The sequence below is a fragment of the Lynx rufus genome, unplaced genomic scaffold (genome assembly GCF_022079265.1).
Source record: "Lynx rufus isolate CCGP_SWC_20201006 ecotype Redwood Valley unplaced genomic scaffold, mLynRuf1.p SCAF_9, whole genome shotgun sequence".
In the NCBI taxonomy this organism is placed as follows: Eukaryota; Metazoa; Chordata; class Mammalia; order Carnivora; family Felidae; genus Lynx; species Lynx rufus.
Window position 1 is genome coordinate 81,334 of NW_025814897.1, and position 24,825 is coordinate 106,158.

At 42.0% G+C, this 24,825-nt stretch overlaps 1 long non-coding RNA gene across 1 annotated transcript; it reads left to right on the forward strand.

The window, feature by feature from the left end:
* Positions 1-354: 354 nt before the first annotated feature.
* Positions 355-24,324, forward strand: LOC124506451 (uncharacterized). The gene is made up of 5 exons (XR_006960755.1): positions 355-787; positions 15,559-15,625; positions 18,984-19,076; positions 19,158-20,355; positions 24,073-24,324. It is a non-coding gene; the product is annotated as an uncharacterized LOC124506451 (long non-coding RNA).
* The last annotated feature ends 501 nt before the right edge of the window (positions 24,325-24,825 follow it).

A 24,825-nucleotide genomic window follows, 5' to 3' on the forward strand; every position in this document is an offset into this window, starting at 1 on the left:
AAAAAAAGGAGAAGGAAAAGATTTCTTTGTGCCACTAAGACCCTTCCCATTGTGGAGAACAGGCAGAGTTGCCCAGAGCACCTTCAGTCCCTCAGCTGAACGACCAGTGCCTTCAACATTGCAGGAATTCCCAGGGTAGCCAGCAGAGAGAGCTCAAGCACCACAGACCCGGAGGGGCGGGCTCCTCTGCCTAGGCAGTGATGGCCAGCAGAGGGCGCACCATCGGCTTTTCTGACCCAGGGCACTTCAGAGCAGGAAGGGCTGCTGCTGCTCCCAGAGGACACAGGGCCTCTACCGCTGTCTCAGGACAGAGAGCAAAGCTGTGTTTCCAGCAGGTTCTGCCACCCGCCCCAGGGGACACCTTGGGAGCTTTGCAGCAACTTGGCATCTCCTGAGTTGCCAGAGAGAAGCTGCCTTGTTGTACTGAGTACTGAGGAGGGGCCCCTGGGTGGCTTCCCTGGGCATGATGGTTGCTAAACAGCATAGGCCCTTGCATTTTCTGGGTTGTTCCCGTGTTTAATTCCTCAACTTCCTGGACAGTATTTGAACAAGTCATATTTTACTAAAGGACTCGTGGATTGCGGGGTTCCACGACTTCACCTCATAGATGCAGTCAATGGTTTGTTCCAGATTCAGGCTTGCTTCCGGTAAGAAACGCTGACAGAAATTCAGAAGAACTGGAGCTGCATTCCATTAGGACTTGAATACACGAAATGTTCGTCTCAGGACCTTCTAGAAGAATGAGCTGGGACCCACTTTCGGAGTCCTGCTGGAACCAGTGACCGAGGTAAGGGCACAAACTGTCCCCCACATCATACATGCTTTTTTAAAAATTTTATGGTTATTTTTCCAACCTAATGAAGTGATTGAAAACTACAGAAAACCCGGTAGGTAGGTGTCTTAACCTTATGTTATCTATTACTTTAAATTGCACTTAGGAAACCTACAGTGTAATATTAGTTTCAGGCGTACAATATAGAGCAACACTTCCATGTGTCACCTGGTGCTCATCCCAGGTACACTTCTTAATCCCCAGCAGCTGTTTCATCCATTACCCCACCTCACTGTGGAACCCCTCAGTTTGTTTTCTAGTTAAGAGTGTTTGTCACTGTCTCCCCGCCCCCCTTTGTTTTGTTTCATTTTCATGTGAAATCATCTGGTATTTCTGTTTCTCTGACAGGCTTATTTCACCCAGCATAACATTCTCTCGCTCCATCCACCTCATGGAAAATGACAAGATTTCATGTTTTTATGGCTGAATAACATTACATTCCATATACTACATCTCAGTTTATTCATCAGTTGATGGATGCTTGGTCAGTTTCCGTAATTTAGCTTTTGTAGAAAATGCTGCTGTAAACTCATGGTGCATGTATCCCTTTGAAGAATTATTTTTGTATTCTTTCTGTAAATACCTCGTAGTGAAATTGCTGGATCGTAACATAGTTCTATTTCCATTTTTTTTTTTAACGAATCTCCATGATGTTTTCCAGAGTGGCTGCACCAGTTTGCATTCCTTCCCACAATGCAAGAGGGCTTCTCTTTTCCCACATCCTTGCCAACACCTGCTGTTTCATCATTCATTGATTTTAGTCATTCTCACAGATGTGACGTGTTATCTCATTGTACTTTTGAATTGTATTTCCCTGAAGATGAGTAATGCTGAGCATCTTTTCATGTGTCTCTTGGCTATGTTTATGTCACCTTGGGAAAATGTCCATTCATGTCATCTGCCCATTTTTAATTGGATTTCTAATTTTTTGGGTGCTGTATAACTTTATATATTTTGGACAGTAACCCTTTATCAGATGTCGTTTACAAATATTATTCTGTAGGTGTTTTAGTTTTATTTATTATTTCCTTTGTGACAGAAGCTTTTTATTTTTATGAAGTCCCATTATTTTTGCTTGTGTTTCCCTTACCTCAGGAGATATATCTACAAAGATGTTTGTACAGCCAATGTCAAATAAGATACTGCCTGTGTTAGGTATCCTCTGGTATTTTTGTGGTTTCAGGTTTCACACATAGTTCTTTATTCATGTTGGATTTATTTTTGTGTATGTTGTAAGAAAGTGGTCCGTTTGTGTTTTTGTTTTGTTTTGCAGGTTTCTGTCTAGTTTTTCCAAACCACATGTTGAGGACACTTTTTTTAAGTTTATGTATTTATTTTTGAGAGACAGAGAGACAGAGAGAGAGAGAGAGAACATGCAGAAGAGGGGCAGAGAGAAATGGAGATAGAGAATCCCACGCATGCTCTGCACTGCCCTGAGATCATGATCGGAGCTGAATCCACAGTCACACGCTGTGGAGCCACATGTGTGTCCCAAGAGTATCTTTTTTTTCCCCATTGGATATCCTTTCCTGCTTTGTTGAGAATTAATTGACCATATATGTATGAGTTCATGCCTGGGTTTCCATTCTATTGGTCTCTGCGTCTGTGTTTTTGTTGTTGTTGTTGGTTGCCAGTACCATACTGTTCTGTTCAGTACAGCTTTGTAATATAACCTAAAGTCTAGAAGCGTGATGTCTCCAGCTTTAGTTTTGGTCTTCAATTTCTTTTGGCTGTTTGGGGTCTTTGCCACTCCATACATATTTTGGGACTATTTGTTCTAGTTCTGTGACAAATGTTTTGTTTGTGTGATAGGGATTTCATTATATGTGTAGATTGTTTTGTGGAGTGTAGACCTTTTAACAGTATTTTGTTCTTCCTATCCGTGAACATGAAATGTATTTCCTTTTCTTTGTGTCCTCTTCCATTTCTTTCATCAGTGTTTCACAGCCTTTAGAGTACAGGTCTTTCACCTCTTTGGTTAGGTTTATTCCAGGTATCTTGGGGTATTTGGTGCACCTGTCAATGGGATTGATCCCTTACTTTCTCTTTCTGTTAATTCATTATTTGTCTACAGAAATGCAATAGATTTATGTACATTGATTTCTCTATATTTTGATTTGTCGAATTCATATATCAATTCTAACAATTTTGGGGAGAGTCTTTCATGTTTTCTATAGAGAGCATCATGTCATTTCCAAATAGTGAAAGTTCTATTTCTTCCTTGCCAATTTGGATGCCTCTTATTTCTTCTTGTTGTCTTATTGCTGTGGCTAACCTTACAGTAGTATGTGGAATAACAGTGGTGAGAGGGATCATCCCTGTCTTGTCCCCGACCTTGGAAGAAAAACTTTCAATTTTTCCCCATTGAGGATGAGATGAGCTGTGGGTTTTTCATAGATGACCTTTATTATGTGCAGGTAGGTTGAGTCCCAATCTACTTGCTAGGGGGTTTTATCGTGAATGGATGTGACATTTTGTCAAATCGTTTCCCTGCATGTCTTGAAAGCATCATATTGTTCTTATCCTTTCTTCTATTACTGTGGTGATCATGTTGATTGATCTGTGAATGTGGAACCACCCTTGCAGTCCGGGAATATATCCCACTTGATTATGGTAAGTGATTCTATTAATGTATTATTGACTTTAATTTGAAGGTATTTTGATGTGAATTTATGCATACATATTCATCGGGATTTGGTCTGTAGTTTTATTTAAAAATTTTTAACATATTTAAAGTATTTATTTACTTAGAGACATAGAGTCCATAAAAGTGAGGGAGGGGCAGAGAGACAGGGAGAGGGAGAATCCTGGCCATGCTCCACACTGTCAGCACAGGGTCCAACGTGGGACTCGAACCCATGCACTGCAAGATAATGTCCTAATCCAAAATTAAGATTTGGACACTAAACCCACCGAGCCACACAGGAGCCCTGGCAGTTTTCATTTTTAGTGGAGGCTTTAACTGGTTTTGGTATCAGGGTAATGATGGCCTCATAAGATGAATTTGTAAGTTTTCCTTCTTTTTTTTATTTTTTGTAATAATTCGAGAAGAATACATATTATCTCTTCCTTAAGTGGATGGTAGAATTCATTAGTGAAGCCATCTGGCCCTGAACTCTTGTGTTGGGGGGAAATTTTTTTATTACTGATTTGATTTATTTCTTTTTTTTTTTTCAACGTTTATTTATTTTTGGGACAGGGAGAGACAGAGCATGAACGGGGGAGGGGCAGAGAGAGAGGGAGACACAGAATCGGAAACAGGCTCCAGGCTCTGAGCCATCAGCCCAGAGCCCGACGCGGGGCTCGAACTCACAGACCGTGAGATCGTGACCTGGCTGAAGTCGGACGCTTAACCGACTGCGCCACCCAGGCGCCCCTGATTTGATTTATTTCTGTTTTCAGATTTTATGTATCTTCCCGTTTCGGTTTTGGTAGTTTGTGTGTTTCTAGGAATTGTTCCATTTTTCTCAGAGTGTCCAATTTGTTGCATATAGATTTTCATAATATTATCTTCTAACTGCATTTTTGTGGCATTGACTGTTATTTCTCCTGTGTTATTTGTGATTTTATTTACTTGAGTCCTTTCCTTCTTCTTTGTGAAAACTCTGCCTAGGAGGTTTTCATGTTGATTACTGTTTTCAAGGAACCAGCCCCTGGTTTCATTGATTTGGTCTGGTGTCTTTTTGGTTTCTATATTCCTTATTTCTGCCTTAATCTCTATTATTTCCTTCCTTCGGCTGTTCTTCTCATTCCTTTATTTATAAGTTAGGATTGTTTGGGATTTTTCTTGCTCTTTATGGTAGCCTTGTACTGCTATATACTTCCATCATAGACTGCTTCTGCCGCATTCCAAATATTTTTACCAGTATATTTTCATTTTCATTAGTTTCAGTGTATTTTCTCACTGATTTCCTGTTTGATCCATTCATTTGGTAGCATGTTATTTAACCTCCCTTTATTTGTGGCCTTTCCCCCTTAGTGTGTGTGTGTGTGTGTGTGTGTGTGTGTGTGTACGCACACGTGGTTAACTTCAAGTTTCTTAGCTTTGTGGTCAGAAAAAATGCTTGGTCTGATCTCTGTCTTTGAGTACCTGTTGAGGCCTGCTTTGTGACCTAGAATGTGATCAGTTATGGAGAATGCCCCATGTGCACTTGAAAAGAATGTGTACTCTGTCATTTTAGTATGGAGTGTTCTGAATATATCTGTTAAACTCATCTGGTCCAGTGTGTCATTCAAAGCCATTGTTTCCTTGTTGATTTTCTATTTACAGGTTCTGTCCATCGATGTGAGTTATGTGTTAAAGTCCTCTAATATCGTTATATTATTATAAATGAGTTCTTTTATGGTTTTGTTAAATGTTTTATATACTTGGTGGTTGCATGTTGGGGGCATCAAAATTTATAATCATTGGATCTTCTTGTTTGGTTGTCCCCTTTAGTATGAGATAGTGTTCGTCTTCATCTCTTGTTACAGCTTTATTTATTTTTTAAATTTAAGTCTTAGTTGACATACAGTGCATTCTCGGATTCGTGAGTAGAATTCAGTGATTCATCCCTTACATACAACACCCAGTGCTCATCACAACAAGTGCTCTTCTTAATACAGGTCCCCCATCTAGCCCAGAGCTGACCCATCCCTTGACTTTTTTTTCTCTATGATTAAGAGACACATGTAGTTTGTTACCACTCTTCTCTTTTCCTGCCCCCTTCCCATGTTTTCATCTGTTTTGTTTCTTCAATTCCACATGAGTGAAATCATATATTTGTCTTTCTCTGATTGACATATTTCACTTAGCATAACACATTCTAGATCCATTCACATCGTTGCAAATGGCAGGATTTCATTCTTTTTGAAGCTGAGATGTTAGATTGTATATACATATGTATGTATGTATGTATGTATGTATGTATGAATGAATGAATATATATACACACACACACACATGCGTATACATGAATACACAGACACACACATACACAGACCCCACAACTTCTTTATACCTTCATCACTTGATGGATACTTGGGCTCTCCATAATTTAGCTACTGTTGATAAAGCTGCTATAAATATTGGGTGCATGCAATTTTACTACTAGGTATTGACCTAAAGGGTACCAAACTACAGTCTTGATTTTAAAGTTTTTTTGCCCGATATAAGTATTGGTACTGGGTTTCTTTTGATATTATTGGCATGAAAAATGTTTTTTCATTCCCTCCATTTAAATCTGCAGGTGACTTAAGTCCAAATAAGGCTTTGTAGGCAGTACCTAGATAGGCCTTGTTTTTGTTTGTTTGTTTGTTTCTTTGTTTCTTTTCTTTTTCTCTCTCTCTCTCTTTTTTTTTTTTTTTTTTTTTTTTTTTGTCCATTCTGTCCCCCTATCCAATGTCTTTTGATTGGAGCATTTAGTCGATTTACATTAGAGTAATTATTGATAGGTATATATTTAGTGCCCTACTAGTTGTTTTACCATTGTATCTTGATGTTTTCTCTGATCCTTTCTTGTCTGTAACAATTTGGTCTTTCATTTCCACTAAAAGAGCCCGATTTATATATTCTTTTCTTTTGACTGGTAGTATATTTCTTTACTTATTTTTAATATTTCTTCTTTTTTAAAATTTAACCCCAAGTTAGTTACCTTATAGTGGAATACAGTTTCAGGATTAGAATTTAGTGATTCGTCAATTACAAAAATATATCCAGTACTCATCCCAAGTGCTGTCTCTAATGCCCATCACCCATTTAGCCCATACCCCTATTCAGTAACCCTCCAGGAACCCTGAGCTTCTTCCTTCTATTTAACAGTGTCTTATCATTTGACTCCATCTCTGTTTGTATCTTATTTTTGCTTTCCTTTCACTACGTTCTTCAGTGTTATGAATTCTCTCATCTGTGGAATTTAATATGATGTGTGTCTTTCTCTGACATATTTTACTTATCATAATAAAGTCCAGTTCACTCCACGTTGTTGCAAATAGCAAGATTTCACTCCTTTTGATCGCCGTGCAATATTCCATTGTATGAATATACATCTTCTTTATCCATTCATCCGTCAATGGTCATTTGGCCTCTTTGTATAATGTAGCTATTGTTGATAATGCTGCTATAAACATTGGAGTGTATGTGCCGCTTGGAGTCAGCATTAACGTATCCTTTGTGTAAATACCTAGTAGTGCAATTGCTGGGTCCTAGTGCAGTTCTACTTTTGGTTTTTGTAGCGAATCTCCATACTATTTTCCAGAGTGGCTACACCATTTTGCATTCCCACCAGCATTGCAAAACTTTCCCTTTGCATCCTTGCCAACATCTGTCGTTTCCTGAGATGTTAATTTTAGCCATTCTGATAGGCGTGAGGGGATATCTCATTGTGGTTTTGATGTGTATTTCACTTATGAGGAATGAGGGTGAGCATCTTTTCACGTGTGACCAATCTAGATGTCCTGTTTGTTAAAGTGTCTCTTCATGTCTTTTGCCCATTTCTTCTCGGGATTATTTGGTTTTTGGGTGTTGAGTGTGATAAGTTCTTGATAGATTGTGGATACTAACCCTTTATCTGATATGTCACCTGCAAATATCTTCTCCCATTCCATTAAGTTTCCTTTTAGTTTTCCTGATTGTGTCCTCTGCTGTGCAGAAGCTTTTTATCTTGAGGTCCCAATAGTTTATTTTGGTTTTATTGCCCTTGCTTCTGGAGAAATGACAAGCAAGAAGTTGTTGCGGTCAGGATCAAAGAGGTAGGTTGCTTGTTTTCTCCTCTAGGATTTTGATGGTTTCCTGTCTTACATCTAGATCTTTCATCCATTTTGAGGTGTGGTGTGTGTGTGTGTGTGTGTGTGTGTGTGTGTGTGTGACACACACACAGAGAGAGAGAGAGAGAGAGAGAGAGAAGTTTAAGAACATAGTCCAGGTTCATACTTCTCACTGTCCAGTTTTCCCAGTACCATTTGCTGAAGAGACTCTTCTTTTTCCTTTGGATATTCTTTCCTGCTTTGTGAAAGATTATTCAGCCATATGTTTGAGGCTCCATTTCTGGGTTCCCTATTCTGGTCCTTTGATCTATGTGTCTGTTCTTGTGCCCGTACCATACTGTCTTGATGATTGCGGCTTTCTAATGCACCATAAAGTCCAGAGTTGTAATGTCTCCATCTTTGTTTTTCTTTTTCAACATTACTTTGGCTCCTTGGGGTCTTTTCTGATTCCATACAATTTTAGGATTGTTGTCTCTAGCTCTGTGAAAAATGCTGGTGTTATTTTGATAGGAATTACATTGAATTTGTTGATTGCTTTGGGTAGTATTGACATTTTAACAATATTTGTTCTTCTAATCCATGTGCATGGGATTTTTTTTTCATTTCTTTGTGTCTTCAACTTCTTTTATAGACGTTGTATGGTTTGTTCTTTTAATTTTTTTAATGTTTATTTATATTTGAGAGAGTGAGCGAGCAAGTGACAGCGCATGAGTGGGGGGGGTGCAGAGAGAGAGAGGGAGACACAGACTCTGAGGCAGGATCCAGACTCTGAGCTGTCAGCACAGAGCCCGTCAAGGGACTCAATCCCACAAATGCAGGATCATGCCCAGAACCGAAGACAGCACTTAACCGACTGAGCCACCCAGGAGACCCTCTACTGTTTTAACTGTACTGATCTTTTCCCTCTTTGGTTGGGTTTATCCCTGGGTATTTTATGGTTTTCAGTGCAGTTGTAAATGACATCAATTCCTTGATTTCTCTGTTGATTCATTACTGGTGTATAGAAATGCAATCAACTTCTGCATATTGATTTTATATTCTGATACTTTCCTGAATTCCTGTATCAATCCTAGATGTTTTTTGGTGGAGTCGTTCGGATTTTCCACGGAGAGTATCATGTCTGTGAGCAGGGAAAGATTGATTCCTCCTTGCCAACTTGGACACCTTGTATTCTTTTTGATGTCTGATTGCTGAGGCTAAGACTTCCAACAGTATGGTGAATAAAAGTGCTGAGAGTGGATATCCCCGTCGTGTTCCTGACCTTAGGGGGAAAGCTCAGTTTTTCACCATTGAAGATGATATGAGCTGTGGGACTTTCACATCTGGATATTCTCATGTTGAGGCATGATACTTCTATCCCTCCTTTCATGAGTTTTTTTTTTTTCCACCACAAAAGGATGCTGCTGCATTTTGTCAAACGTTTATTCTGCATCTATGGAGAGGATCATGTGGTTGTTATCCTTTCTTTTATCAATGTGATGTATCACATCAGTTGATTTGCAGATATTGAATCTATTGTGCATTCCAGGAACAAAATCCACCTCACTGTCCTGAATAATCCTTTTTATGTATTGTTGGATCCGGTTTGCTACTTTTTGTTGAGAATTTTTGCATCCAGGTTCATCAGGGAAATTGGTCTGTAGTTTTCCTTTCTGGTGGGGTCTTTGTCCAGTTTGGACTCAAGGCCATGCCTGCCTCAGAGAATTAGTTTGGAAGTGTTCCTTCCATGTCCCTGGCCATGACCTTATCTTGTTCTTTCATTTGGGATGCATTCCTCTTGTCTTGGCATTTTGGTTGAGTATTTGCCTTCTCTGTTACCAAAGCTCATTATGTTACCTGCCTCTGAGATGAATGGCTTTATGAAGAGGAGATCATCAAGTGTCCAGGGCCTGGCACATCACGGAGTGTCTGTGGTGTGTGTTGCATGCACTGTTTTATGTTCTGGCTGCACTATCCTTCAAACCAGTTGTATGAGCAACGTATGGTCCTTGGCCAGAATGTGGTGAGACTTATCTAGGTCTGCTCTGATCTGCTTGTTAAATGAGACTTGAAACGATTGCCACTAGAAGTGAAGCATAACTGTCTGGTCAAGAGAGGTGGTCTGGTCATGGGCTTCCACTGGTGTTCTGGGGAATGGGCCAGGTCCATTGCGACAGAGGCAAGCTTCAATGACCTAGGCCAGTCTCGCCAGCACACAGGAAGTTGGGGTTGGTGTAAGCAGCTTAGGCACCCAGTGTGGGGATTGCCTTGTTTCCAGCATATGGCTCTGTGTTTTTTTTGCTGGGGGGGGGGAGGTGTGCAGAACAGGGAAATGGTGCCACGCAGCCCACCTGTCATAGCTCTTTGTCCCCTCATTGTGAACACTGCCTCCCAGGGATGTTCTCCCCGATCAGTGTATAATCTCTCCAGTGTGTGCACCAGGCGTTGTACAGATCACTGTTTCAATGCCATCTGACTGCAAGTTGTTGGCTGCCTTCTTTTCAGGAGTAGGCCAGTGCCATCATGGCTGTATCCCAGCCAAGACTGCTAACCTTTGAAACTCCACATTCTCGGGGTGCCTGGATGGCTTGGTTAAGTGTCTGACTCTTGATCTTGGCTCAGATCATGACCTCTTGGTTGTGGGATTCTCTCTTTCCCTGTTGTCTTGCCCCTCTCTTGCATGTGCTCTCTTTGCCTCTAACTTGAATAAACTTTTAAAAAAAAAGTGGCATGGAATACCTTATTTAGGCAAGACTGCCTCTCTGAGGGGAATGGCAGGGATCTATCAGTTAAATTTCCAGTACTGACTAGGAAATTATTTGCTGACCGGTGAAAGGTTACATTCCTGCAGGAATGAAATTAGGTTTAGTGACATGTGGCCTTAACGTACGTAACTCCATGATGGGCCTGTGATTTTTCTTAACATTCCAAACCCAAATTTTTACACATACATTTTTTCATTAAATGTATAGCCCTAAATAATATTTTAGCCATCTACTGCCGGCTCAAAGATCATATCCTGTGAAACTCTGACCATCTCCTAATCATAGTTGAAGATCGACTCTGTGGCTCTAAGATCTTTGTGGCTCTAAGTTACTTTGATCTATGTTACTAAGATCTTTGTGAGTATAGGTTACTGCTGGCCTTTTGAAGTCTTTGACACAGGGACCCCCAGCCAGGTTGCTGACCCATCTCTTAGGCACAGAAGCACCATTTCCACGTCACCCCGCCCTAAAGCGTTGTCTTTCCCTCTGGTAATTCTGGGACTTACCCTTTGGCAAGTCACATATCCTCATGCAAACATGTCAGTGTGGACCAGAGAAAGCTGCTTGCCTGTGACTCCCCCTTCATGGTCACATCTTATCCTTCTGAAACCCTTTGAACTCCCTATCGCTCTTCCAGTCTTTGAATATCTCTTTGATTTGGAAATATTTGATTCTCTTATATTCCTGCTAAAAGTATACGTGAAAATATTAAAGCAAGGGTTCTTTACAATAAGTGAGCCAGTCACAATGCTTCATCTGTCCGCGTGTATGTTTTTATTTTTGACAATGTTCAGGCATGATGTGACGTACATCCTGTAAAATCTGAGAATCATTCATGATCTAGCATAACCACCTTTATGGAAAGCCATTCAATGACATGCTCGTTCAAGATCAGAAAAACACTTAATTTACATACCACATAATAGAGTGTTATATACATACGTTATTATCTTAAAATATGTAAAGCTAGATGTTTCTATGAAGTGTTTATCATGCATTCAGTTTTCTGTACCATGAATGCTATTATTTAAATTAAACAATAGTAAGAACAACAAGAATAGGTACATGGCCATCACTAGTAACTAATACTGGAACTGGTTATATAATCTTATGTGTAGAAAAACCATGATTACTAATAATCTATTCTTTCATGATGGGTTTCTAGTTACCAAAAAAAATTGGGAAGATAATACTGAGTATCCACATACATCAGACTGTTTTCTCACTATTGATGTCATAATGGTTGGTACATGATCACAATCAAGGTATCAAAGAGATATGGTAGTATGAAGTAAAGTTTATATTTGTATTCAGATTGCTTCGGTTTTAACCTCTCCTAGCCCAGACTCATCCCAGCTGCCACATTACAGTCATCCTGTCTCCTTAGGCTCCACTTGGCCATGACAATTTTTAGATTTTTCCATATTTTTCATAAGGTGCAAAGTTTTGAGGGTACGTTGGTACAATGTATTTGTAGAATGATCCTTGGCTGGGATATGCCTAACATTTGTTCAAATGCTTAAGCCAGAGTTATTGTGTTTTGGAGCAGAAGATCCAGAGGCATAGTGCCATCCATAATTATCACTTCACATAAAGATTGTTTACTCTGAATATTGCGGTCTTTTTTGGTTCCATACAAATTTTAGGACTGTTGTCGTTCTGTGAAAACTGCTGTCGGTAATTTGATGGAAATTCCATTAATTCTGTCAATTGCTTTGGGAAGTATAGACATTTTCACTATATTTGTACTTCTGATCCATGAGTACGGAATGTCCTTCCATTTCTTTGTGTCATCTTGAATTTCTTTCATCACTGTTTTATACTTTTCTGAGTATAGGTCGCTCACCACTTTGGTTAGATTTATTCATAGGTATCTTATTTTTGGCATATGACTGTAAATGGGACTGTTTTCTTAATGTCTCTTTCTGCTGCTTCCGTATTGTCTACAAATGCAACAGATTTCTGTACAATGATTTCGTATCCTGTGACATTGCTGAATTCATTTATCAGTTCTAACAGTTATTGGGTGGACTCTTTAGGGTTTTCTATATATAGTGTCATGTAATCTGCAAATCGTTTCGTTTCGTTTGTCTGCTGGATGTGGCTAGGACTTCCAGTAATTTGTTTACTAAAAGTGGTATGAGTAAACATCCTTGTCTTCTTCCTGACCTTACAGGAAAAGCTCTCAGATTTTCCCCATTAAGGTTGATTATAACTGCAGGGTTTTTACAGTTAACCTTTATGACGTTAATGTATGTTTCCTGTAAACCTACTTTAGGGGGTTACATGCATGAACGGATGTTGTACTTTGCAAATGTTCCTTTCTGCATGTATTGAAATGACTGTATGGTTCTTTTCTTTCAACGTTTATTAATTTTGAGAGAGGCAGAGTGTGAGCAGGGGAGGGGCAGAGAGCGAGGGAGACATAGAATTTGAAGGAGGCTCTTGGATCTGAGCTTTCAGCACAGAGTCTGACGCGGGACATGAACTCAGGAATCATGAAGTCATGACCCGAGCTGGTTTCAGACTGTTAAAGGATGAGCCACCCAGATGCCCCGATCATCTGGTTCTTATCCTTTCTCCTGTTGATGTATTGTATCACATTGATTGATTTGCGAATATTTGTAGCTTGGGAATAAATCCCACTCAATTGTGGGATATATTTACAGTTGTTATATCTTCTTTTTGGATTGTACCATTTACTGTTATAGACTGTCCTCCTCTGTCTCTTGTTATGTACTTTTTTAAGTGTATTTTTTTCTGATACAAGTATTGTTACTCCAGTTTTCTTTTGACATTCATTTGTGTGATGTTTCTCTATCCTCACTATCATTCTTGAGGTGTAAAGTGGGTCACTTGTAGGCATCTGAATCTGTTTTGTTTTTTCATCCATTCTTACTCCCTACATCTCTAGATTGGAGCATTCACTCCATTTCCCTCAAAATTGATTGATATGTATATATGTATTGCCATTTTATTGCCTGTTTTGTTGTGGTTTCTAATGATTTTCTCTGATCCTTTCTTTACTTTCTTTCATGTATTGCTTATTTTCTTTAGTGATATATTTTGATTTCCTTATCTCTATTCTTAGCATATGTATGACTGGTTTTAGGATATGGCTACTGTTAGGTGTTTATATAACCTCTTCTGCATTTAGCAGTTTGTATTAAGTTGATGGTCATTTACCTTTGAACCCATTACTTTCCCCTCCCTAGGTTTTTGGCAGATGTTATTATATTTCAAATCCATTTCTCTGAGTACTTTAACTGATTTTTTTCCAGAAATGTTCATTTTTTACTTGAATTTGTCTTCTACCTCTATACTGTCACTGTTGGTCTCCCCTTTCCACTCAAAGAATCCCTCTTAATATTTCTTGCAGGACTGGTTTAGTGGTACAAACTCCTTTAGGTTTTGCTTGGGAAAGTCTGTGTCTCCTTCATCCTGAAAGATAGCCTTGCTGAGTATTCTTGGCTGCTGATTTTTCCATTCAGCACTTTGAATATGTGATGTCACTCACTTCTGGCTTGCCAAGTTTCTGTTCAGAAGTATGTAGCTAGCCTTATGGGTCTTCCCTTCTAAGTTAAGGACTGTTTTGCTGCTTTTACGAGTTTTCTTTATTCTCACCCTAATTTGTAAGTTTGCTTACAAAAGTTTGTGTGTTGGCCTGATTTTGATGGGAGTTCTCTAGTCTCCTGGATGTGGATGTTTGTTTCCCTCCCCCAATTAGGGAAATTTTCAGCTATTGTTTCCTCAAATAAATTTTCTTCCCCATTTTCTCTTCCTTCTGGACTCCTACAATACGAATACTATTACTTTCCTGTAGTTACTGAGTTCCCTTAGTCTCATCTCACATTGCAGAATTCTGTTCTCTCTCTTTGGTTCAATGTGATTAATTTCCATCACTCAGTCTTCGAGGTCACTAGTTTGTTCGGCTGCTTCTTCCATCCCTCTGTTCATTCCAGGAAGCGTGTTTCTCCTTTACTGTGTCCTCAGTGTCTAACTGTGTTATATCTTAACTCTGTCAGGGGTCTCACTCTTCTACTCATTCTACAACTCCAGTGAGTATCCTTATGATCATTGCTTTAAATTCTGTATCAGGTACGTTACTTATATCTCTTTGGCTTAGATCTCTGGCTGTGGCTTTGACCAGGTCTTTCATTGTGGATAAACATCTCTGTGTGTCCATTTTGTCTGTCTCTCTGGCTCTATTTCTCTGTGTTAAGAAAGTCTCTGTGCCTTTTGATCTTGAAATTAATGCCATTATGAAAAAGAGGTCCTGGAGTCCTCAGCAGTGCACGTCTCCATTTATAGGACCTGGACCTTCAGGAGGATATCGTATGGGTATTGCTCACTCCATGCTGTTGTGTCTGGGTTACTTTTCCTTTCAGTGCAGGGGTCTGCACTGATTGCGTGTCTGTTGTGGGCTCTGCTTGCTCTCAGTGGTGTCAGTGGGACCCAGGCAGGCCAGCTGAGTCAAGAATCAGCATGAATACATGTGTCTCCTGTGGCCTAAGCATTGTGTGAAATGCCATGTTTACGTTGCGTCTCTACACAGGCAGGGACCTGGCTATCACTCATCCTTCTGGATCACCCGGTGCTGGGTCAGCTGACCTCCAAAGCGCCAGGATCTAAACTCAAGGGAATTCAGCCTCTCTGGGTTTTAATGCCAAATGTTATGGAGATTAGTCTTCCCTGTGTCAGCTCCCCCGTGTGAGGGCTTTCTCTGCTCCTTCTTCAGGCAGCCAGCCTCCAACTTTCTGACCTTCCTAACCTTCCTGCTGCAGCTTCTATTTAGGTGTGGAGTTTGTTGTGCCAGTCTTGGATCCCTCTCTGGTTCATGGACTTGGATGTGGATGTTATGCAGTTGAAAACATGGGACAGCGTGAGCTCAGGGTCTGCTTAGTCTGCTATTATTAATTTTTTAAGTGTATTATTTTGGATTTTTGAGACATGGGCAGACAGACTCATCTCACCCATGCACTTCAGGATTAGAAAGGAACGTTCCCACATTTGCTTCTAGTATTTTGTGCTTTGAAACTCTCTTTAATGAGGTATAATTTACATATAACAAAGAGCCTCAAATTAAAGGGTATAATTTGATGAGACTTGATCTCATGGCTACAGCACCATGAAGTCATATGGTTGCTCTCTAAACCTTAATCATGATCCCTTTGTGTCTAGAGCTAATGTTGCTTTTGGAGTAAGGACTTGTTTTGTTTTTTTTTTTTACGTTTTCAGATATCGACCAGGTGGCTGAAGGCCTGCACTAGGGTACCTACCTCCTTTTCGGATAGACTGTATTCCCGTAAGTATTGCCGTCGCTCTACCTTTGGACTTTATCCTGCGTTGTATCTTTCAGTCTGTTCACTTAATTTTGTTGGAGTACTTTAGTGCTGAGGGATGCATAATTGGATTGATTTTCACTAAATGGTATGAGCTGCAGTTCCAATCGTGACAGAAAGCACATGTTTCCTGTGTTAGGTACTCAAGAGCAAGGCAGATACCCTGGGCACTTGAGCTGAGTATGTCACTCAGTGTTTTGCCAGCCCTCTTCCCTTCCGTGGGAGACAAGGGTCTCGTTTTGGTCACACAGAAATGTAGGTGAAGTCAGCAGAGAAGGGTCCCTTCTCTTCTCTTCCATTTGTCTCTCAAACTCCCTGTCACTACCTTCTGCCTGGCCCTTTCCCTGACTCAATCCCCCAACCCACTGCTCCACTCCAGCCATGATCAGGGTGTCCTCCAGCTGCTGGCCTCGGCTCTAGCCATCGCTCAGTGAGGAAACTACAGGAGGATTATGTAGTCCATGGGTCTGATCAAGAAATCTCTGCTCCTCAGAGTCCTCCTACACTTGGTGCTGTCTGTGGAGACCTGGCATCCTGGGCGTGGGTCTGACCCTCACTCCTCTACCACAGTCACTGCTGGTCCCTCATCCTTCTCCACCATTAGAACTCAGCCATTTCCTAAGGGCAGATACCTGTCTGACCCCAAGGCACCATGGAGTCAGGGAATATTTCGAAAATAATTGAGCATAAGCACCCCATCAATCTAGATATAGGTAGTTCCCATCACCCCGGAAAACTCCCTCAGGCTCCCCTGCACAACGGGTGATCTTGCTTCTATCACACTATTCCACAGAGGAACCCCACTGTGTGCACTCAATGGGGAGCGAGAGTAGATGGCCCTAGAAGCAGACGCTGACACAGAGACAAAATGATGAAAGGTAGATTAAGGGACAGTAGGAAGGACAAAGTGGAGGGGACAGGATGGGAAGGGAAAGCATTCAGGTAGATCTGACACCTTCTTAAAATGTATATACAAACACGATTGTCTGTCACCGTGCACAGTCCTCTTCAAATTTCAAAAGAGTTGTCCTATAAGGCAAAGAGATTTTGGTTTATTCCCCTGTGATCTTATGTTTTCCTACATGCATTCTGTCTTCTGTAGTTTATCTGTGGCCTCAGATGAACATTTTAGTGTGTGGCTGCATCTGTGAGATTATGTGTAATAGAAAATGATTGTCTTCAGATCTAGGTCTCTGAATGTACACATTTTCATAATTATCTTTTCTTTCATTGTGTGACAGGGCCCGAATTCTAATAGAAAAACGAGGGACATTGTCTTATTTTTTAAAACAGTGATTCCCACTCCCTGGGCTGAGTTGTTAACAGTCTTAGTTTAATGAACTCCCGTGACCATCTTTTTTGGAGGATCATTGTGTGGAGAGAAGTTAATGGAAACTGTGAGAAGCGTGAGGGGACCCTTCCCAGAGATTTTGGAGACGCTTTATGCACTGAATGTGTTCTTTTTCTCTTGTTCTTAGAAACAAATATTACCCCTGTTTTCACAGATAACACAGCTGTCATAATATTGTGAGAGAAGTTTGAGGAGATGCAAAGCTGTAGTCAGGGTGATGACAGGGGTCCAGCAGTGGTGTCATCTGGCCAGCCCTGAATTGTAGGATGACTCAGCTGATCTAGACCCTGTCTCCACTTTTAGTCTCTTGAGGGATATGAACTTGGGCATACAGCATTTTCATAAGACCAAGTTAAATACCCCATATATCCAGGGCTCTTTCCCCCCCACAAATATCCAGAACCTTCAGGAAAATCCAGGGAGACGAGGATCTTTTTAGGTGATTACCTGCGTGCACTTTGCACTGAGAGCGATCCCACATAGCAGTTCCATATGGACCTCACACTCCCTGCTCAGGCTGTGGCCGGAATGACCTCCAACTGCATCTCCCTGACCCCAACACCCTCCCCTCTGCACCTCCTCAAACTCTGCTTACTGTGCTCAACTTCCCTTCTATTCCTGTATGATTCAAGGCTCCCCCGGTTTTGCCCTGGATCCTCACTGGTGTTTCCATGTTGGTGATCACAAGGTCTGCATCGTTTAATGAATGTCCCTCTGTCACACAGGACACCTGATGCTCTAAAAGTTAGGGGTGCACCTCATTCATTACAGAACCCAACACATTGTGTCTCCAGCATATGCCCCAGTACTGCTGATACGTCTGCTTTTGTGTAAAAACTCCTCTTTCATTTGACAAGAGAAACGTATAGCTCACTGTATTACAGGGACATGACACTGCCCATTGTATGTATGTCCTGAGAAACTTGAGATATGCTACAGTGTCCTCAGGCAGTTTGTAGTTGGATTGCCAAGACTCACAACCATCTCTACATCATTGCCACAAAGTCAATCATGAAGAAGATGAATATACTTTACCAGCCACTCAGCCAGTTCAGGTCATCTTAACAAATAGAGTAGGTGGAGGAGGGGGATGTGGCCTATAGCCCATGACTGGTGGTGAAGGGTGGTCCACAGGGTACAGCCTGCAAGGCAATGCTGGGAAAGGACCAGGACTCTTGCATACAAAATAGCCTGCGGAAAAGAAATGAGAGGTATGTTCATAGGACAGAACAGAGCACCAACACCAGCAAAAAGCAGAAACCCAAAGCAGCAGTGCTCATATCCTACTAGCTTCCCCACCACCAGGTTCCAAGAGGGCAACATCAGCGCCAAAATCTTTACCCATACTTTGGGTTCCACTTACAGCTTTGGGTGGGGAATGGATGTGATTGGGATAAACTAGTGTCGCCACGTGTCTGGAAACGTAGAAACAGCAAGGGCCCTTTTTCTACAAGATTTATAGACTGAATACCAAATTTAAAAAGTAGCATATTCCAGATAGGAAGACATCTGTGTCCAGGATCACTCTCCCCCCTTCATCCCCCTCACCACAAGGGCTGTTTATTGTGTATATGAAGAACTACAGAATGAGAAGGAATGACAATACCAGTGTCCACACATGGAATCACAGCCCTCATGGCTCAAAGCTCTGCCTCTAAGCCCCTGCCTGTGCCCAATCTACTTCTGTCCCGACAATGGGGTCTCCTCCTCTCTGGAAGTGCTATCCATGGGCACAGAGACACATGGGGAGATGGGGATCCTGAGGACCTGCAGAGGACCTGGGAAAGTGTGCTCTTAGAGAAACAGGTAACCTATACATGTTAGTTGGGTTCAGCTAAGTTATTTTACTTCAGAGGTACTTCTCAGCTTAAGTGCAGTACACTTTGCAGGGTAATTGTGTCCTCTGGAAAAATGAGCTGAAATTCTAAAAGACAAAATTAACACAAATGCACTTTGATGTCTGGTGTAAGTTTCCATGTTTTAGCTGTACCTGTGACACAGGACACGAGAGAACGTGCTCATGTGAACACAAGTGAAGGACACCGTGGGGACTTGCCACACAGGTAATTTTGGATTTTTTCTTTTCACAACTTAAGTTCCAGTGCATGTTTTCCATGACAAATATGCCACCTCTTATATTTCAGATATTTGTGCCCAGGGCACACCTGAAGGGACTCTGGACAGCATGTTTACCAAAATGCTGATGGGTATGAAATTTACATTCTAAAGGACACATACAAAAATATGAGTTGGAGTGAATGCAGTTCGCATTTTCAAATTGTAACGATACCCACAGATTTTTCTGAGCACGTTAAAATCCTCAATAGAAGGAAACAGGAGAGGAAGACACAGCAAGAGCAATGATTCCACATTGAGGAGATCCACAAAGAATGAGGCAAGGTAGGAGATTTCCAAGTGGAGTGTGGTGTCATCCTCCTTGATTTATTCCAGGAACACATTAGAAAAGCCCTATGGTCCCCACCTTTAGGCACTCTTAGCTGCTCAAGTTACCACAAACAGATGCCAGCTGGGAAACAGGGAAGCCCGTAGACTCGGCAGTAAAGGTTTTGCATTTGGGAAACAAAAACAAAAACAGCAGACAGACCATACGACACACAAACCAGAGACAATGGCAAGAGAGTGTCCTGTACAGAAAGATGTGGCGGTCCGTAAAGACTTAGAACTGAAAATGGCCACAGCATTTACTTTGTGCTTCTCAGCAGTTTTGGCAGAGCCAGTGTCGACGTCACTCTTGGTTGTGATACCTACTTCTGGACCTGCAAAAAATCCTGGAAGGGATGCAGGTTTATTCTGATTTGAGTAGACTGTTTGGAGGTCAAAAACAAAACAAAAAACCCTCCCCTGATACTTCCGACAACTTAAACTCTTTGCCCCAGTGAGATCCCAAATTACATGCACAGGGTGTCCCACATGCCTCTGGTGATACCCAAAAAGAACTTGAAGAACCATCCCTTATAACTTGATGAAGACTCCTAAAAGCCCTGACTCAGATGTATTCACTCATCGAACAACTATGGATGGCTGGGGGCAAAACTAGATGGACGTACGTTACATTGTGCCTCATGCCTCACAGATCCCAGCAAGTGGACTGTGTACAGGGCATTTCTGCTGAAGCGCTATGTCTGTCTGCATACGGCCCCATTCCTTCTCTACAAGAGATGCCTGTACCAACCCATGGTGGGGGAAAAGACGAAGATGAGATCCTCAGCAACTTGAGGAATGTGGTAATGGCAGCAGACACATTCCCCCCCTCCTTGCATCACAATGGTCTGTGGTACCGCCTCTGCACCTTGGCCCAAGACCTAACAGCAACAAAATAAGGTGAGTGTGTTTTACAAGTCAACTCCTAGTGCTCAGATCATCTTACCAAGTGTTGCAGGTGGAGGGGTTCCGGGTGGCCTCAGGGCCACTAAGGTTCAGGAGGTGGACGTGCCTAATAGTCCATGGGGGCGGGGCGTCTCCAGGGTAGGGCATGCAGAATCGTCCAGTTAATGGAGGAGGTCCCCAGGATCCAGACTGCCCTGCAGAACAGAAGTGACAGCTACATCCATATGCCAGACAAGAGAACCAAAAGCAGCTGTAACCCAGAGAAGAAGGTGTCAGCACCTGCCACCTTCTCTGCCACCAGGATCCAAGAGAATAGCATCAGTACCTGAAAACTCTGTCCCTGCCACTGGATACCACCTACAGCTTGGGGTAGTAGATGCAAGAGGTTAACCTACTGCCACCACACATCACTGCCCATGTCTGTGGAAGAAAATGGCAAGGGTCCTGTCCTAAAGGGTTAACAGAAGTAATTACAGATTAATGAAGTAGCATTCTCCAGACAGGCAGCCATCGATGTCCAGGCTTACCCTGCATCCCTCCTCTACGGCGACTCCAGATGCTCTGCTTTTGCTATATTAAGAACACAAAAAAATGAGTGGGAATAAATGGCTCATATTCTGCTTATGGAATCACAGCCACTCCTGGCAAAATATTCTGCAGCCGGACCCTCACTGTGCCTCCTCTGCTCCTCTCCCTGAGAAAGGAGTCTTCCCTCTTGAAGTGTTGTCAAAGGCCTCGGAGACCTCTGGGGAGTGGAGGATGCCTGGAATCTTGCAGGGGAAGGAGAGTCTTCTGTGAAGAACGAGTTACTTGTGGTGAATGTCTACAAAGCTCAGATGTGTTCATCTTAATTCATAGGGAATTCTGACTTTAAGCATACTACAGGACACAGAGTCATTATGTGCAATGGAAAAAAAGAGGGAGAAATTCACATAACAGATTTCATGCAAGTGTTTTGGTATAAAACTCCTGGTATGTGGCATGAGACTATATCAGCTCTAACAGTGACTGGGGACACAACCAGAAACTGCTCATAGAAACACAACTGAAGGACACAGTGTGCAAATTGTTTTTACCTAAGGTATAGCTGGAGGATTCCAGACAAGTCATTTACCAACAAAGATGGAAAGGTGATGAGTGATGATATTGGCTTTCTCTATGACCACTCTAAATGGCACAGGGCACATAATAGAAAGTTGGAGTCATGATGTCGTTTCTAACAGGTTCATCTCCTAGCCAGAATCAAGAAAGGAAGACACAGCAGCCACACTGTTCCCACAGAGGTGAGGTCTGGAAAGGATCACCCAGGCCGGGAGACCTCTGTTTGGAGTGTGCAGTCATCCTCCTCTCATTATTTCCTGAAACTCACAGAAAAACCTTAAGGCACTCAGTCTCTAAGCGCTTTTGGCTTCTAAACTTACCACAGAAAGCTGACAGACTAAAAATTGAGAAGCCTGTGGGCTCCTGGGTTATGAGTGTGCATTTGGAAAAGAAAGAACAAACAGACATATCACACAACACGCAAAACGAGACAAGGCCGGGAGAGCGTGCTGTACGTAAAGATGAGGGTTTCCCAAAAGAGTTACAACTGAGAATGGCCCCGGCATTTACCTTGCCCTTGTCTGCATTCTTGGTACAGTCAGAGCCGCTGTAACCCACAGAGGTTTCAGCAGTTTCTCGATCTACTAAAGACCCTAGAAGGCACAGAGGTTTATTCTGCTTTTAGAGGACTGTGCGGAATGAAAACAATCCCTCAACTCATTCCTCAAATATCTTAAACTTTTCCCTACAGTCAGGTCCCTGACCAGAGGCAGAGGGTATCCCACATGCCTCAGGTGACCCCCAAGGATAAGGGAGAGAACCGCCCCCTCACCTTGATAAAGACCTCATGGTGCCCTAGTTCATGTTGTTTCATAATTAATCACATAACTGTGGACAGGTCAGGCACAACTAGCAATTTAGAATTCACCAGTAAAACAGTTTTCTCAGTATACATCATGGGAAATCACGATTTCATTACAGATCAGGAATTAGTCTGAGGATGCTTGGATTCAGCATCCGACTCTTAATTTTGGCTCAGGTCACGATCTCACAGCTTGTGAATTCAAGATCAGCGTTGGGTTCCTCACTGACAGTGTGACGCCTGCTTGGCATTCTGTCTATGCGTCTCTCAAAATAAATAAACTTAACAAAAAAGAATAACATTGAGAACACCGGTTTGGTGTATATCCTCAATGAGTCCTCAAGAAGAGTGCATTTCTTCAGGCAAATTGTTCAATCTCCCAGCTTATCTACAAGCTGCCTTCCACATGAGAGCAGTTAGTATATAAGGAAAGACTAATTTGACACTATTGAGAAAAGGAAAACTGTCAGAAGTTAGCAGTGAAGCTGCAGAGTTGCACTGATACCATCAGAGGACTAAGCTAAGCTTTATGGAACTTGAGTGGATGGATGTAGGGCTACAGTTCCCAAAACAAACAAAAAGAAAGACTTTTCAAACTAGTGAATAAATGACCTTCTCCTCAAATAAACTAAAGTCTTCACATTGTGTCCGGGTGGGAAGAAAGTTTCCAGGCTCTTCAGACAGGGGGATGCTAGAGGAGGTGGGAGGGTCACCGTCAGAGGAGGGGCATGAGCTCCACCAGTCTCAGGGACAAGTGCCTCACTGTCTGCGGCACCAGAGGAGAACACCCTTCTGTCACCCCTTCAGACCACCTGCCGTCCTTAGTGCGTGTGATTCTTTCCAGACCACACGATGATCACACACAGGAACAGGCTGCACAGCAGAAATTGGACTGCGGCACATCACAACGTGCTCCTTACCTCTCCTTGGAGGGTTCTTGCAGTGATTGGTTTCTGCCTCGTGTGTCCCTCAGGCAGCCTCTTTGGTTCCATCCCGTCCAGTCTTGGATACAGAAAAATAATGGACTTCTATAAGAGTTGCAACACCACGTCGTCTACTAGACAACTAACAGTGCGGGCGTCATCCCTGGAAACACCCATAAAAACGCAAGTCAAATGACCACATCTGTATTTCAAGTAAGCGACCTCCCTGCCCTGCTCCACCATCTCCCTGTCCCAGATCTGAGTCTTGATCTGGGGGAGAAAAAACACATCCACCTTCAGTCGGAAGGGGGTGCCACACTGCACCAAAGAAAGAGGAGGAAACAAGAAAACACTTACCTAGTTGTCCTGAGCATTCTTCTCATGAACTGCAAGCTGAAAAAGCCAACAATGAAAAGCCCGTGGTTAGGGATTCCAAGGGCCACTACACTCACCCGCGTGAGGTGCTAAGGGTTCAGTATGTCAGGCAGAACTCAGGTTACCTGGTATCTAAAGGTGAGTTCTGCCTGCTGCAGCTGTTCCCGTGTTTGTTCAATTTGTTGCCTGTGAGTTACAATTGCTCTTGTCAGATAAGGCCCAATATTGGGTATGATTTTAAATAAGCTGCCCACGTTCCCAACAACCTCATATCTGTCCCCTGATACAATTTATTCTTACACATGAAACACTTTGCCCATGATTATCAATGTACAGTAGGATCAAAGCTATTGTTACATCCTTTCCTTACTCATTATCCCATGCCTGTAGGGTTCAGAGTTCATAGAATTCCTTCCCATTTTCAATCTTTCTCTAACTCATCATGTGACAAGTGTCTTTTATCACAAAGATCTATTCTTCTATAACTTATATCTTCACCATGTTTCCCAGGGTTGCAAAGACGAGGGCCATGAAACGGCACTACCACGTTGATGGTTATGATTCATTGTACAACACAGTGCTTTCCTACAGATGATGACAATTGACACCACCCCCGAGGAATGTTAGGATGGAGAAAGTTTCCACACAGTCTGGTCATTACTTGAGATCTGCAAATGTTTAGAAACTTAATTGTTTTATTCTTTCTAAAACTTACCTTTTTGGGGCGCCTGGGTGGTGCCGTCGGTTAAGCGTCCAACTTCAGCCAGGTCACGATCTCGCGGTCTGTGAGTTCGAGCCCCGCGTCGGGCTCTGGGCTGATGGCTCAGAGCCTGGAGCCTGTTTCCGATTCTGTGTCTCCCTCTCTCTCTGCCCCTCCCCTGTTCATGCTCTGTCTCTCTCTGTCCCAAAAATAAATAAACGTTGGAAAAAAAAATAAAAATAAAAAAATTAAACTTACCTTTTTTATCTGTTAATACTCTATGCATATGTTGACTTTAAACTTTTCAAAAAGATTAAAAACCAAAAAATAACAGCGGTTTCATGAGCTCCTGGTAATTACTAGCTGAACTCACTTGTACTTGTTTATTTCTTCTGTAGCTATTTTCTTTTTTTTCCCTAATGTTTATTTATTTTTGAGACAGAGAGAGAGCACATGCATGAGTGGAGGAGGGACAGAGAGAGATGTAACAGAATCTGAAACAGGCTCTAGGCTCTGACCTGTCAGCACAGAGCCTGACACAGGGCTCGAACTCCCGGACTGTG